We start from the raw sequence: 17,244 nt of genomic DNA, 5'->3' as shown, positions 1-17,244 counted from the left end.
TTTACATTTCTCGACGTTTTGAAGGTTTCTGAACATTTTGGCATACCTCAGAAAAAATGGATGTGTGTGTGTGAGTGTGTATGTATGGATACAAATTTCCAGTCACGTTTTCGGGCGCACGGATCAAGCGATTTGAATGGTTCAAAAAACATTCGATTCCTATTGATAGGGAGAAGAGCTGATTAGTTTTTGGCAAAGGCAAACCCAGCCATTTTTAAGATACGGAGCTAAATATGTAAAAAATGGCAGTTTTTGAGAGAATTAAGCGTAATTAATTTAAATGATTTGTATATCAATTTGAAATTTTTTTGTATATCAAAAATAATTCAGATTTTATTTTTAATTCTGACTATAGTTCTAATATACTTTGAACAAATAATTTCAACTTTGCAATTTAGTTTATATAATTCTTATAGATATTAGACAATGTTACAATGTTAATAATGATCTATTTGAAAACATTCAGTATTCCTCGAACATTTCGTTACGGTACGAGAAGTTCCAGCAATTTGCCTTAAGGCACGATGCCATACACCCCAATAGTTTTTATTTAGAAATGTATTATTTTTATTTACTCGAAAAATTTCCTTTCACTATCATAAAAATATTTTTATTCTTATATGTGAAAATGATGCATGAATAACGAATAATTATTTTCAATGTTATTTAATCAAGATAAACTATTATTTTTTAGTTCTACTAATTAAAATTAAAAGAATTTTGTTTACTATCTATAAGATTGAACAATAAATAAATTGAGTCAAATACTGCTCTAAATTACATTAAATTTACGGATAAATTACAGAATATTCGAGCAAAAATTTATTTTTTATAAAAAGTTCGAAAACCGGTTAAAACCGGTTTTTTAGTAAAATTAAAATTCAAAAACCGGTTTTCTGAAATGTCGGTTTTTGTATGAATTCTGATTGATATGTAAAAGCTTTGAAACCTACCCTTTCACGTCACAAAATCTTATTACAATTCTATTTATCTCAAGTCCAGTGGACACTAAACCTCAAACCTTAAAACCCAAACTATGTACACACAAATTTCCATCTAAAGCCTATTTCGGTCAAAATTTTTAGAGTAGCCTTCAGTATCCTAATCCAAAAAGTGCGTACCATCGACCGTCAATATATTAAAGTATAAATCTAATTGAAAGTATATACTTTACTGGATATATTATAAGAGTATATATATATATATATATATATATATATATATATTATATATATATGTATATAAGTGCATCTCGAGAATCTCAAAGGAATCGATTTCTCTCCACCGCACGCGTGTAATTCCCCAGGGCTGTTCTGGATCTTATTGCATTATATTAGACACGTATTGCTCCTTTTATGCAAGCCCTTTGATGGTATTAAATGACACAAACATACATAAATATACACACAAACTAGTATTAAGAATTATATCTTTTGATCCCAAAAAATCGCCAGCAAATCTATAATATAACTAGTGGTGTATGGCATCGTGCCTTGAGGCAAGTTACATGAAATTCCCGATATGTGTAAATATTCGACTTAATCAATAAAACATAAATTAATTTATGAGTGATTAAAAGTATTCCGAGTGGATTTATTACACATCATTGAGAACGAACGAACGCGTTAACTCGGAGTATTTTCTAAAAGCTAATTTTCAAAAATCAATAATTTTTATAATTGAACTAGTAGGACTTTAATGGTTTAGTATGTTCATTAAGACCGTTATACCAAGTAAATCGTCTAATTTTAATTTTAACAAATGTCAGAAAAACTATTCATTTTCTCAAACTTTAATGAATTTTTAAAATTAAACTACTTGTCGTCAAGCCGTAATATTTCAGTAAGTTCTATAAGACCATGATATATATCGCCAAAAAATGTTCCATAAAAATCGGCTTAAATTTTTTTTTTCAACAGTTAATTACAAGAAAACGGCTCGGTAGATTTTCACCTAAAACTAATCAGTATCATTCCCAACTAATATCTTACGAACAATTTTTGATTTTTTAAAATCGGTTCGGTAGTATGAGCTTAAATGTGGACGAAGGTATAACACTCTTTATCAAATTACAAAGAAACGGCTCGGCCGATCGTCGCACAAAACTGAGAAACGATAATTCTCATGCCGATACATCATAATGCTTTTTAAATTTCTAAAATCGGTTCAGGCATTTTTGAGCAAACGTCAATGAAAGTCCTAATTTTGACAAATGCCAAAAAAACCATACTAATTTTTGCAACTTTGACGAATTTTTAAAGCTAAACGAGTTGTCGTAGGGCCGTAATATTTTAGTATGATCTAGAAGGCTGTGGTATCTACCGTGAAAATAATCATAAAAAAAATCGTCGATTTTTTTTTTAAAAAAACTTTATTACAAGAAAACGGCCCGGCCGATCTTTACCAAAAACTAATCAGCACGATTCCCAACCAATATCTTTCAAACTGTTTTTGAATTTTCAAAATCGATTTAGAATTGCGGGCTAAAACGTAGACGAAAAATTTTTCACTTTTCTGCGATTTATAAAGAAACAATTGACAAACAATAGTCCTCATCGAGATACATCGAGTGGCTTTTAAATTTTTGAAATCGGTCCAGCCGTTTTCGAGAAAACGTCGATTTACGGCAAAAAACCTGTTCACATACACTTTTTCCAAATTTGGTCTCATTCGATGTATCTCGTCGTCTCAAACGTCGTTGAAAAACATAAAATTAGCAATTAGGATTTTTTGATGAAAACATAAACTTCTCCATCGGGAAGTTAATTAAAAGAAAAAAATGTTTTATAATGTTTTACAAAAAAGCAAATACTCATGATTTTATTTAAAGTAGTTGTACATTTAAGATCCATATGGGTGGATGTATATACATTTCGGTATAGAATGTAGTGTAAAAAACAACAATTTTTAACTAATTGGTAAATATCAGTTTAGGTTATTAAAAAAAATTGGAACTTTTGAATTGTAAACATAAGTACAGGACAACGTCTGTCGGGTCATCTAGTTTAAAATAAAAATACGTACACAAAAATGTATTTAGAAAATAATTTACTAAACCCGTACACTAAGGGTTTTCTATATCTATCTATCATCCCTCTAAATCCTATTACAGCTGATTATAATCTGCAATGTATATATATATATATATATATATATATATATATATATATATATAGATGTATATATATGTACATATTTATTATTCAATCGTACATACATGTCTCTAGGATTGACATCGTGACATCCTGATGTCATGTCATTCCTACGTCACGTGGGAAGACACGTCACGGTTAATAACATGCATTTTGGCAGGCAACACTATTATCGATATTGATAATATAATCGATAGTTAAGGCTAATGGGTAATAGATTTTGATGCAATTAGATGTAGACATATTTGGTATTTATTATATTAATTTTGTGAAGGAATATTTTTACACTAGGGAAGTTTTAGTAATAGGCCAAAAATCGAATATGAAAATTTTGAGATGTGCTGATTAGTTTTTGGCAAAAGCAGGTCCAGCCGTTATAGAGATACGGAGCAAAGAGTGCAGAAAATACAAATCGACTTTTTGAGAGAACGGAGTATCCGATTTGAATAATCTAAAAAACATTCAATTTGTAATGATTGGGAGAAGAGGTGATTAGTTTTTGGCAAAGACAGGTCCCGCCATTTCGAAGATACAGAGCTAAATGTGCAAAAAATGGCAGTTTCTGAGTGAACTAAGCGTCCGATTTGAATGATTCAAAGAACTTTCTGCTTGTATTGACAAAACAATTGCATTTGAGGATAAAAAATTATTATATCTTTCTTTATTTTCCATAAAATATTTTTGTAATTTTGGATTAAAATTCAAAAAATCACCCAGGCTAAGCACAGTCTAAGCGCCACCCTGGTACAAATGTTTTCGCAAGTGCGTTTAGACTGTTGGTGTAAGGAGCACTTTTCCAATTTTGTGAAAACTATTGAAAAATATGAAAATGCCGCCAAGCTTAGCACAATGCAAGAGAAAATGTCGCTCAGAATTATTTGCAAATGCGTTTAGACTGTGACTATACGGGAGCACTTTTTCAGTTTTGTGTAAATTAGAGGCAACTATTTATTTTTTTGAAATTGAATTCGAAATGAAATGACGATTGTTAATGTTCTGGAGATAAATTGATTTATTTATGATTTACATTTGATTTGCTCAGATAAAACAAGATAGCAAAAATAATGAAAGTTACACTATTCGTAATAATATATTTGAAAACGTTTAAAATTTCTCGAATATTTCATTACGGTACGGGAAGTTCCAGCAATTTGCCTTAAGGCGCGATGCCATACACCACTAGTTTATAAAATTCTTCGTCTCCATCTATTTTTCCCTCGATCGATTTTTCCTTTCGACATTGTATAATTACAAAACATGTTATTACCCTTATAAAAGTGAGTAAACATGTAATTAGAGTATCATAAGTGGTTGTTAGTCTACTATTTAGTTCTATTACTAATAAAGTTTAAAAGACTCTTTAAATACTTTGTCGACTCCACCGGAACTTTTCGATTGAACAAACAGAAAAGTCCGACAAAAGTTTTCCGGCATGCTTTTTGCATTATTTATAGGGAAAGGGAAATTTAAAAAAATGGTGAAAAATATAGAAATTGTAAAATAATTATATATATATATATATATACTAGCTGACCCGACAGACGTTATCCTGTACCCATGTCTACAATGTAAAAGTTCATTTTTTTTAATTTCTTATACCCATACCTATACTTTTATCGATATCCGATGTTATTTTAAAAATAAAATAAAGTTACACCACTGATAATGGGTGTCATACACACGTAGAGTATAAATTATTTTCACTTTTGAACTTGAGAGTAAGATAAACCTAATTCCAAAATTTCATGAAAATTGGAGCACAGTACAAAAATTCAGACACAAAACGCTCCATTGACTTGAGTGAATATTCCGTTTTCCAATGGCAAAAATATAAAAATATGAAACTTCTAAATAATTTTTTGAATATGTAATTTTTTTTGTATTGTGATTTAGTAAAGTAAATCAAAACACGACTGCATTAGTTAAAAAATAATAATCTGCCAAATTGAATTATAGGCTAAGTTTGATGTGCAATCACTGTCAGACGCATGTTGACTCTATTTTATTATATTATTTTAATTGTTGGCACATCTCAGCTGATTTTCGGCAATAATAATGTAGACACTACATTTTTTTTATTCATAACAATAAATATATTATATTTTAATATTGTCTTAGCCTATAAGTGAATAGAAATGTTTGGCAAATGACAGTCTTCATTTGTTTTTAATGTCAAACAATGCCTCAAATATTTTCAATGTCAATCAATGATAAGCGGTTTTTTGTAATTTTGTCCATTTATTTCTACAATCTAACTATATTTTTATGAATAAAAAAATCCGAGAAAATTCCCTTAAACTTCAGGAAGATTTAGGAAAATTCGAATAATCGTTTAGGAGGATTATTCTTTCATGCGCCATTACAGAAGAATTTTATATATAAGATATAATATATATATATACTAGTTGGCCCGGCAAATGTCGTTTTTAGTATAAATAACTAAGTAAACTTTATTTTCCAATTATATTTTTTTTTTCTTTTTCGAGTAATTTACCATCTTTACTCTTTTGCGTATGTAAAACTTCGTGCTGCAGCAGGATAAATTTGGAAAAATCAGAACAATATTTTAAAATTAAAGGTAATATAAATATTATATCTATTAAACTATATATAAAATATTTTGATAGTAATTATTTAAAGTGTAAATAGTTTTTTTATAATTTTTGTAAATACTCGTTAGATGTATTTTCACAATTTTTTTGGAAGCTTTTAGTTTTTGTAAATTTGCATAATTAATTTGTATTTTTTATACTAAGAAGGTGGGTAGTGCAATTGGCATTTAAATTACAAAAATATTAATCTTATTTAAGCGGTTTTTTGTAATTTATTCCATTTATTTCTACAATCTAACTATATTTCTATAAATCAAAAAATTCTAAAAAATTCCTTAACAAGCTTCAGAAAGATTTATCAAAATCCGAATAATCGTTTAGGAGAAATATTCTTTCATAGACCATTACTGAAAAATTTTATATATAAGATATATATATATATATATATATATATATATATATATGAATGGTAGAGTCTTGGATTTGTGTATATTTTGTAGAGTTTCGAACAAGAATCCAAAAATAATACGAAATAAAATATATATATATATATATATATATATATATATATATATATAATTATGACCTTTGCGTGTCTCCATCAATAAATGCACCTGTATTTTTCCTCCTATTTTTATTTGCACTCGATTTATATGAAAGAGGACCCACCCTCAGGTCGAAATGACATGTCTAGTAAGTACTAAGGGCGAGTAGCCCTTAACAACCCTCACATAAAATAAATTATCTAATTATCTGCACTCGAATTGACCACAACAGAGTCAGGAAATAGATAAAAATGGGTTTTGAGGAAACGAAATAAATTGTTTGGTTAAAGATAGTTAATTTTAAAAGTTACCAAACAAATAGAAATAGATCTCTGAATTTTATACAAGTTGATTAAAAATTTATTTACAAAAATATTGATTTTACTGATTTTTTATTAATTACAATATTTACTGCAGCTGTTAAATAATTTAACATCTAGTAATAATAATAAATAGTAACATAAATTTAAATAAATAAGAGTACAAAGGATAGAATTTACATTAAAATGATATCAGTAGTATGATGATTAAAATAAAACAAATAAAATTTCTGAGTAATAAAATAATACTAGAAAAACAATAAAGTTGGATTAAAACAATAAGTGACAGATAATTTTTTTTTTTTTTTAATTGAATTCGAAATGAAATGACGATTGTTAATGTTCTGGATATAAATTGATTGATTTATGATTTACATTTGATTTGCTCAGATATAACAAGATAACAAAAATAATGAAAGTTACAGTATTTCAATAATATATTTGAAAATATTTAAAATTTTTCGACTATTTTATTAAGGTACAGGAAGTTCCAGCAACTTGCCTTAAGGCACAATGCCATACACCACTAGTTTAATTAACCAATTGACATCATCAAATAACTGGCAAAAATTAATCAATAATTTATTAATGAACTACAATTATAATCAACACGCATATTTTAGACATCATTTATAATAATTCACGACTAATTTTATCAATGTAATTAATAACTATTATATAATTGATAATTTTGAATATTATTTGTTGTACAACTTTGCTTCCGCCGTTTTTACAATACGAGTTCTTTACAATAATGGCGGCAGCAAAGTTGTACATCTAATATATTTCCGATCAAATTTTCGGGTATACCGAGTTGTTGTAGGACTAAATGATGTTAGACAATATTGTCAATGATTTAATTTTAAACAAATTTGCCGAAGACATCGTTCATTTCAAATAAACGATTTAGAAGTTACAAGCGATAAAATAAAAATATGCACTTGATATACTAAAACTTAAAGTTTGTTAGGAAACTAGATTACTTTATACTCAGATTTTTTCGCCTAATTTCAATTGCTATTTTAAAGTATACCGAGTTGCTTTAGAGTGTGACTACCGTAGACAGTATTTTAGATAATTTAATTTTGCCGAATATTTGATTAAAATCAGACTTATAGTTTGAAAGTTACAAGACATTGTATAAATCAATTTACAGTCTGATGGGTGTAATGAGGTGTCAAAACGTTCTGCGTTAAATATATCGTGTGGGGTATCATTTAAAAGGTCTCGATAGAATATATTAAAATCTGAAATTGACTGACATGATAAAACAATAAGGTTAGTAGAATATCACGAAAGTAGGATATCACTTGCATTTATTTTTTACCTCATTTTTAAAACATTTTTCTATTTTTTTTTTTTTTTTGAAATTGAATTCGAAATGAAATGACGATTGTTAATGTTCTGGATATAAATTCTAGAGATTTATGATTTACATTTGATTTGATTTACATTACATTTGATAACAAGATATAGCTACAATAATGAAAGTTACAGTATCTGTAATAATATATTTGAAAACGTTTAAAATTCCTCGAACATTTCATTACGGTACGGGAAGTTCCAGCAATTTGCCTTAAGGCACGATGCCATACACCACTAGTTGCAAATTTTGTTGTGTTTTATTATATATTATTATATAGAAACCACGAGAGTGAATTTTGATAGTTAACTGTTGTCAATTTTAATTCGTAACTAACTATGATTATATAATTGTTATATATTTTACAAACTACCTCTATATCAGTATATAATATTCGCATTGTCCAAAAAATTTTCAAAAATTCAAGGGGATGAGAATTAGAGTTAATGGTCGGGGAGGCGACGACACGGCTTATAATGCGCATAAGCCCAGATAATAACCGGAAAAGCACAATAGATTTATTTTACAAAACCCACCCCATATAATATATACATATATATATATATATATAAAATTATCCGAAATTAATACCAGACAACTGTTACGAGACTTTTATTATGATCCAGAAAGAGATTTAGTAGATTTAGTATTTAATGTTATACCCGAAAAACGATAATGTGAAACATATGAATGCCCAAGGGGTTCAAGATTAAGGGTCTTTTGTCCTTTGTGAATCGAATTTCAGAAAATTTCAGCAGCAAAAATGAAAAATTGTAATGGATGTCCTTGATGTAAAATCAGTTTGCGATGAATAGAAAAAAATAACTAGTGGTGTATGGCTTCGTGCCTCAAGGCAAATTGCTGGAACTTCCCGTACCGTAATGAAATATTCGAGAAATTTTAAACGTTAATAACAAATACTATAAGGTTAATTATTTTTGCTATCTCGTTATATCTGAGCAAATCAAATATAAATCATAAATCAATTTATCTCCAGAACATTAACAATCGTCATTACATTTCGAATTCAATATAAAAAAAATAGTTGCCTAATTTACACAAAATTGAAAAAGTGCTCCCGTATAGTCACAGTCTAAACGCATTTGCAAATAGTTTTGTACGACATTTTCACTTATACTGCGCTTAGCTTGGCGGCATGTTCACATTTTTCAATAGTTTTCTCACAAAATTGGAAAGTACTCCAATACATAAACAGTCTAAACGCACTTGGCTAAACATTTGTACCAGAGTGGCGCTTAGACTGTGCTTATCTCAGAAAGTTTGTGCTACTTGCCTCAAGGCAAAATGCCACTTACACCTAGTCAATTTTTTGCTTTTTTGCCTTTTTGCCTTTTTCTCCATATGTGTATGAAATCGTTCAATTCGTCGTGAAATCTGGAACATATGGGGCTTTGCTCATGTTCAGTCGGACGGACGCATATGATCTGTTTTATATGGATTTATATATATATATATATATATATATATATATATATTTGTACAAATGTATTTTATGCTACATGCTTTGCTTTACACGCTACATGCTCGTAAATAATGCACCAGCAAATATATTTCGTATATGGATAAATAAGGGTGCTGCCAGTATAGATACACATATTATATATATATATATATATATATATATATATATATGATCCTGTGTAATACAAATCTCAATGGGACGAAGGATACATTTCAGGATTCTTTCTCTTACCATAAGTAAAACCTACAACCAAATTTTTAGACTGTTTTATAAATTTCAATCGAAATTTTTATTTTAAAACGAGTTGGTCAATCCTATCCATTATTTTTAACCGTCAAATATTACAAATTACATATTTTTTGTTTTGAAATTGGATCCAGAAAGGTTTATCTCTAAATCTTGAACCCTTTGTCGACAATAAACTGTTTTCAAAATATTTAAATCCTAATAATATCTATTGTATTCACGCCCCGAAATTTTGAATTATAATTAGAAATTTTAATTTTCGGTTTCAGAAAGACACAAAAATCCCATTAATTAATTTTTATTTTTGTCACTTGACCATTCATATTACGTAACGTATATGCATAACTAACATTTAAATGTAAAGAACAACTCTTTAGAAATTTAGGAAGAACCCACAAAGGTTCTGTCATTAACCCTGAACCCTTTCTGGCTTTTACATAATAAAGATTTAACTTTTTTTAATTATAATAATGAGCCGAAAATCGAAAATGAAAATGTTTGCATTTCCCGACGTTTGGAAGATTTCTGAACATTTTGACATACCTCAGAAAACTAATGGATTGTGTGTTTTGTATGTTCGCATTTTTTTGTCCACGTTTTCGGGCGCACGGATCAACCGATTTGAATGGTTGAAAAAAATTCGATCCCTTTTGATAGGGAGATGTGCTGATTAGTTTTTGGCAAAAGCAGGTCCAGCCGTTACGGAGATACAGAGCAAAGAGTGCAGAAAATACAAATCGAGTTCTTGAAAGAAATACTAAATAAACGTACTCTTTATGTTTTTGCTAGAGTTTTTAAAGTATACTGAGAAGCTATAGGGTTTTACTATGTTAGACAATATCATTTAGAATTTAATTTTATACAAATTTTCCTAATACATCATTTATTTTTAACAAATATTTTAAAAGTTATTCAATATGTAATGGATAAATGTGCTTCGGATGAATAAAATTAGACGAATAAAGACTATTCCGGATTATTTTATTAGAAAAATTGGTAAAGTATCTAATTTGGTATAAATTCACTATTAATATTTGTATGTATTTATTTTATTATAACTATAAATAAATGTAACCGATGAAATCTAACAATGGCTAATAACTTGATACTAAACTTTAAATTTCACTTTTTTTACATTGAGTTATAAAACGTTATATACTCTAAACGGAGTATCGGATTTGAATGATCTAAAAAACATTCAATTTTTAATTATTGGTAGAATAAGTGATTAGTTTTTGGCAAAGGTAGGCCAAGCCATTCCAAAGATACAGAGCCAAATGTGCAAAAAATGGCAGTTTTTGAGTGAACTAAGCGTCCGATTTGAATGATCTAAAAAGGTTTTTGCTTGTATTGACAAAACAATTGCTTTTGAGGATAAAAAATTATTACATTTTTTTTTCATTTTTCATAATATTTTTATAATTTTGGATTCAATAATCAAAAAATCATCCAGGCTAAGCACAGTCTAAGCGCCACTTTGGTACAAATGTTTACCCAAGCGCGTTCAGACTGTTTATGTACTGGAGCACTTTTCCAATTTTGTGAAAACTATTGAAAAATGTGAAAATGTGAAAATGTGAAAATGCCGCCAAGCTAAGCGCAGTATAAGTGAAAATGCCGAACAGATTTATTCGCAAATGCGTTTAGACTGTGACTATACGGGAGCACTTTTTCAATTTTGTGCAAATTAGGCAACTATTTTTTTTTGTTAAAATTGAATTCGAGATTAAATAACGATTGCTAATGTTCTGGAGATCAATTGATTGATTTATGATTTACATTTGATTTGCTCAGATATAACAAACAAGATAGCAAAACTAATGCAAGTTACAGTATTTGTAATAATATATTTGAAAACGTTTAAAATTTCTCGAACATTTCGTTACGAAACGGGAAGTTCCAGCAATTTGCCTTGAAGCACGATGCCACCCACCCCACTAGTTTGTGATTTAAATTACTACATTATAATGAATATGTCGATTAATAAAGAAGTTATGTAGCAAGTAACTTCTACTAGTGTGTAGTGTTAGAAGTATCGAGGCAAAAAATCGTACTTTGAAAAGTATCTAATCAAAATATCGATGCCAAAAAAATATCGTGGCGAAAGTATCGATAGTACTCAATATCGAATACTATCTCAATATTTTATCTTTATTTATTAGTATGGTCATATTCATTTTGGGTTTTTGAGCAATAAATTCTGAGACTAATGACCCTTCGGGATGATTTTTTGACACTTCTTTAAACAGTTACGACCACCTTAGAGAGACTATTGTATTGCATTTGCAATGAGTAGTGTTCATAGTTGGTCGATGAGTGGGGGTTCATAGATTACGCTTTCGATTCTTTTTGAGTACTATCGACGAAAAGAATCGATATTGGAAAATAGATCGAGCCAAAAAATCGATAGCAAAAGTACTCTCTATTAGATATCGATAGCAAAGTATCGATATTTACTCAGTACTCGATATTTTGTTCTAACACTAGTAGTGTCTCCATTATCATCCCTTACCTGATGGTGAGACCTCGCTGCCACGGCGCTGTTGTGATGATAGGCGGCCGCTGCCATGATGTCGTGCTTGAGTTGCGGCGACTGACCGGCGACGCCGACGCCGACACCGACGCCGACACCGTGGTGCTTGCCGATGTCGACGGCCGCGAGCGCCTCAGCCCGGCTGAGGAGACCGTCGTTGAGGCCGGAGAAGATGTCGCCCTTGAAAGGAGAAGAGGATTTTGGGTTAGAAATGAAATATTGATATTAAGGTGAACTGTAATAACAATTCGAATCATTATTTTGTTTAATAATTACAAAACGCGTTGCTAGTTATATGTAGGTTACGCGGACATCGGAAGTGCTTACTGTTGGATTTTGTAAATAGGTTGTAAACAATAAATTAGTATATAAGAGTTAGACAAAAGTTAGACAGTCAGTCAAGCCTAGAGTCAAGCTTGGAGTCGAGCTTATAGTCAAGCTTAGAGTCAAGCTCGGAGTCAAGCTTGGAGTCAGACATAGTATGCAGTAAAATGTAGTCTTTGCTGATATGATAACCAAAAGGTTATCAACAAATATTAATTGTCAAAATAGTGAATAATAAAGTATCATTCGAAGAAAGAAGTGTGTTTACAATTTACTATCAAATCGCTGTTCGTCCTAAAGGCCTTTCACACTACCAGTGGACTCTGGAGAGTCCACATCACAAATATAATACTTAAACAACTATTCAACTGTTCACCGCTCGGGTCCAGCCTACCATTACAATTCCTGGTCGTACTGGTGATACGGAACATACATCCAAATACACTATCAACAGCCCAGGACAATTCAAGGGTTTATACAAAAACCGACATGTCAGAAAACTGGTTTTCGAATTTTCATTTTACGAAAAAAAACGGTTTTAACCGATTTTCCAATTTTATATAGAAAATGAATTTTTGCTCGAATATTCTGTAATTTATCCGCAAATTTAGTGTATTTTAGAGCATTATTTGATTGTATTTATTTATTGTTCAATTTTACAGATAGTAAACAAAATTATTTTAATTTTAATTAGTAGAACTAAAAAATTATAGTTTATCTTGATTAAATAACTTTGAAAATAATGATTCGTTATTCATGCATCATTTTCACTAGGGAATGCAATACCGGTATACCGGTATACCGAATTACCTGTAAAACGCCAAATTTTTCGGCGGTATTTTTACCGGTATTTACCCCAAAAATACCGGTATTTTCGGTATTTTCACATAAGCGCTATTTGATACATAATACCCCAAAGTTTAAATTTCTCGGAACAAATCTATCTTTAAATTCCATAATCGCATAAACAGCTATATCTTCAAGTGATTCTATAGTATAAACAAATGTCATATATTATCTCAACTCGGCATTAAACTGAATATTTATTACTTTCCAAAGGGCTTCATATCGTGTTACAATAAATAGAATTCAACTGATAGATAATGATGTTTGTTTCATCTTATGTAAAAATGCAAAGGTTTTTTAAGTGACATTTGCGCCAAAATATTTTATATCATACAGACTACCTCTGCGTAATCTTTATTTTTTTCTAACTTTATACATAATAATTATGATAATTACTTAATATTTTTGCTTCTTATTACAAGTATAAAATATTATTTTTCGAAAACGTTTCGAAGTTTGTAAATACTATAGAAGCATCACATTGTTTTAAATAACAATACTCAACAATTATAGTAACTTATTATTTATCTCGACAAAGTATTCGATCTTAAATTAGTGTAGAAAATTATTTTTTTAAACATTGGAGATTATGCTAATTTAACACATCGGACAATACAGTTTATTATAATAATGTAATATGATCTTTTATGAGTTTTTGGTCTTTCTTACTCATAAGTTTGTTTTTGGTAAAAAGTACTAAATATACTCGATAATAATAATAAATTAATTAAATTGCATATACTTCAACAATTTTTATATTTAAACCAGTTTCCGTAGGACTTTAATGGTTTAGTATGTTCATTAAGACCGTTATACCAAGTAAATCGTTTAATTTTAATTTTAACAAACGTCAAAAAAACTACTCATTTTCTCAAACTTTGATGAAATTTTAAAATTAAACTACTTGTCGTAAGGCCGTAATATTTCAGTTTATAAGACCATGATATATATCGCCAAAAAAAGTTTCATCAAAATCGGCTTAAATTTTTTTCAACAGTCAATTACAAGAAAACAGCTCGGTAGATTTTTATCTAAAACTCATCAGTATCATTCCCAAATATTATCTTTCGAACAGTTTTTGATTTTTCAAAATCAATTCGGTAGTATAAGCTTAAATGTGGACGAAAAGTTTAACACTTTTTTCTAAATTACAAAGAAACGGTTCGGCCGATCGTCGCACAAAACTGAGAAACGATAATCCTCATCGAGATACATCAAATGGTTTTTAAATTTTTGAAATCGGTTCAGGCGTTTTTGAACAAACGTCGATGAAAGGTCTAATTTTGACAAAGTTAAATCCATTGTCGTAGGGCCGTATAATTTTAGTATGATCTATAAGACTATGGTATCTACCGTCAAAAAAATGTTAAAACACGTCGAATTTTTTTTTTTAAACTTTATTACAAGAAAACGGCCCGGCCGATCTTTACCAAAAACTAATCAGCACGATTCCCAACCAATATCTTTCGAACGGTTTTTGAATTTTCAAAATCGATTAAGAATTGCGGGTTGAAACGTGGACAAAACTTTTTTCACTTTTCTGCAATTTACAAAGAAACTGCTTGGCCGATCGTCGCACATGACTCAGAAACGCTAGTCCTCATGGAAATACCGTTTTTGAGAAAACGTCGATTTACGGCAAAAAATCTGTTCACATACACACACACATACTTTTCCAAATTCGGTCTCATTCGATTCAGAGTGGCTCGAATCGGATTTTTTGATGAAAACAAACTTCTCCTTCGGGAAGTTAAAAATACTAATAATTTATTATCTATCTAAATAATGTAAGTTCCGAATGTAATCGGTACGGCCTATCGCACACTAACCTGAAACAAAGCCTAGTTTCAGTTTGAGTGCATTTTTAGCCTACCGGTTATGAATGGGACATTTGTAGTTTATTAATTTTTTAATTAAAAAAATACTCTAAATGCTTATGTGATGTTATAATCAAGTAAACGTATTAGTGCATTTTTTGAGCTAGTTTATTTCTGGTGTTGTAACAATTGGGCTTAGGATTTGTAAACAAATTGAACCACTTGTAGTTATTTTATGAGAGATAGGAATAAATTATAGCAAGAAATTATACATCAGTATAATGAACGACTTGTAACGGATAATACATAATGATAATTTAGTAAATTAGTGCAAAAAAGTGTTCATATTTCTAAATTAATATATATATATATATATATGAATGTATGTGTATTTAGTGGAAACAAATCTTTCTTTCCTAAAACTAATAAACATCCCTCAGCCCACAGCCCTCAGTGTACTTATCCGATATTAATGTAGGTACATATTTGTTCAAGCGAGTGCGGCTACAAAATAAAAGTATGTACCGACATGTGCGAACATATGTGAAAGCCCTTTCGTATAGTATAGATTCATATTTATATTTACACACATCGACATATATGTATACATAGATACATACATATATGTATACATAAATACATACATATATGTATACATAAATACATACATATATGTACATATGTGTGTGTATGTTTGTATATAAAATCAATTATTTATGAATTTTCACGCGGCGACGACGCGAATGCTTCAATTATAAATATTGTCACAGTAGTAGGGACAAAGTAGTGAAAGTTGTTGTATTTATAATACATAATATATATATATATATATATATATATATATATATATTAGATCTATTTTTACACAAATTAAATCTAAGTTTATATGTGACCACCTCTCGAGATTAGAATATCAGATTAATTGCTCTAATTGCAAACTTTTTTATATCGAAAAAACTAGCCAAAAACAGAGTAAACGTCTTCATCAACATAAAAATAACTCAAAAAATCCCAAACAATTTAAGACGATGCTAACCAAACACATTATTAATTTAAACCATAATATAGATTTTTTCAACCCAAAAATTTTACATTTTGAAGAGAACGTAATTAAAAGAAGATTCTCTGAGGGTTTGTTTTTGCAATTGTATAACGACAGGGTCATAAACAAACGTTTTGACAAAACAACCCTGAACGAAACTAACACGTGGTTCCTAAATAGCGTGTCAAAATTTCCAAAAAAAATGACAAGATCCCATCGCTTTTTAAATTTCCCGTAAAATTTGAACACATGTTAAAAACTGCTTCGAAAAAAAATGTGACATTTCTATCTTAAACTCCGAACAGTAAATACATAGTTTCGACAACTTGTTAAGTTATCATGTTTATTTGTGTGTTTTACCATCTGTGATGTGAAAAAATATATATTTTATCAATGTGCACATACTCATACCATGGATTAATAATGTTTTCATATGTTATATTAGGATACAAAATTGTAAGTGTTTTTTTATTATTATTATTATCATTGTTTTTTTTATGGAATTTCTTACATATTTATTTAGTTTTAATTTTTTTAGTTAAATTGATTGCCACTGAATGAAGACTAAGATGCTAGCTGAAATGTATGGATTTTAAATAAATAAATTTCTAAAAACTCTCATACTATTTTTATTGATGTAACGCCCAAAAATTAAACACACACACACATATATATATATATATATATATATATATATATATACTTGTATTTTGGTGTGTATAAAGTCACTTTGTTAGATTATTCAATATCAGCATCGGAGTGAAGGGACTTCAATCTTTTTTGCCTACTTGCGACTCAATTATTTATGAACTTTCCCCAACCTTATATATACAAACTCATATATACTATATATACTTTTACACACATATATATATATATATATATATATACATGTATTAACAAAGGCTAGTAATCGGGCATAACACCAATAAAAAATATGAATTTCTTTCAAAAATTTATTTTAAATCCATACGTTTCGGCTATAATCCTAGCCTTCATTCAGTGGAAACTAAAACTAAAA

This window comes from Ctenocephalides felis, unplaced genomic scaffold (genome assembly GCF_003426905.1).
Source record: "Ctenocephalides felis isolate EL2017-DRISC unplaced genomic scaffold, ASM342690v1 CF-g0.4_SCAFFOLD_03573, whole genome shotgun sequence".
Lineage (NCBI taxonomy): Eukaryota > Metazoa > Arthropoda > Insecta > Siphonaptera > Pulicidae > Ctenocephalides > Ctenocephalides felis.
This window is presented reverse-complemented; position numbering follows the sequence as displayed.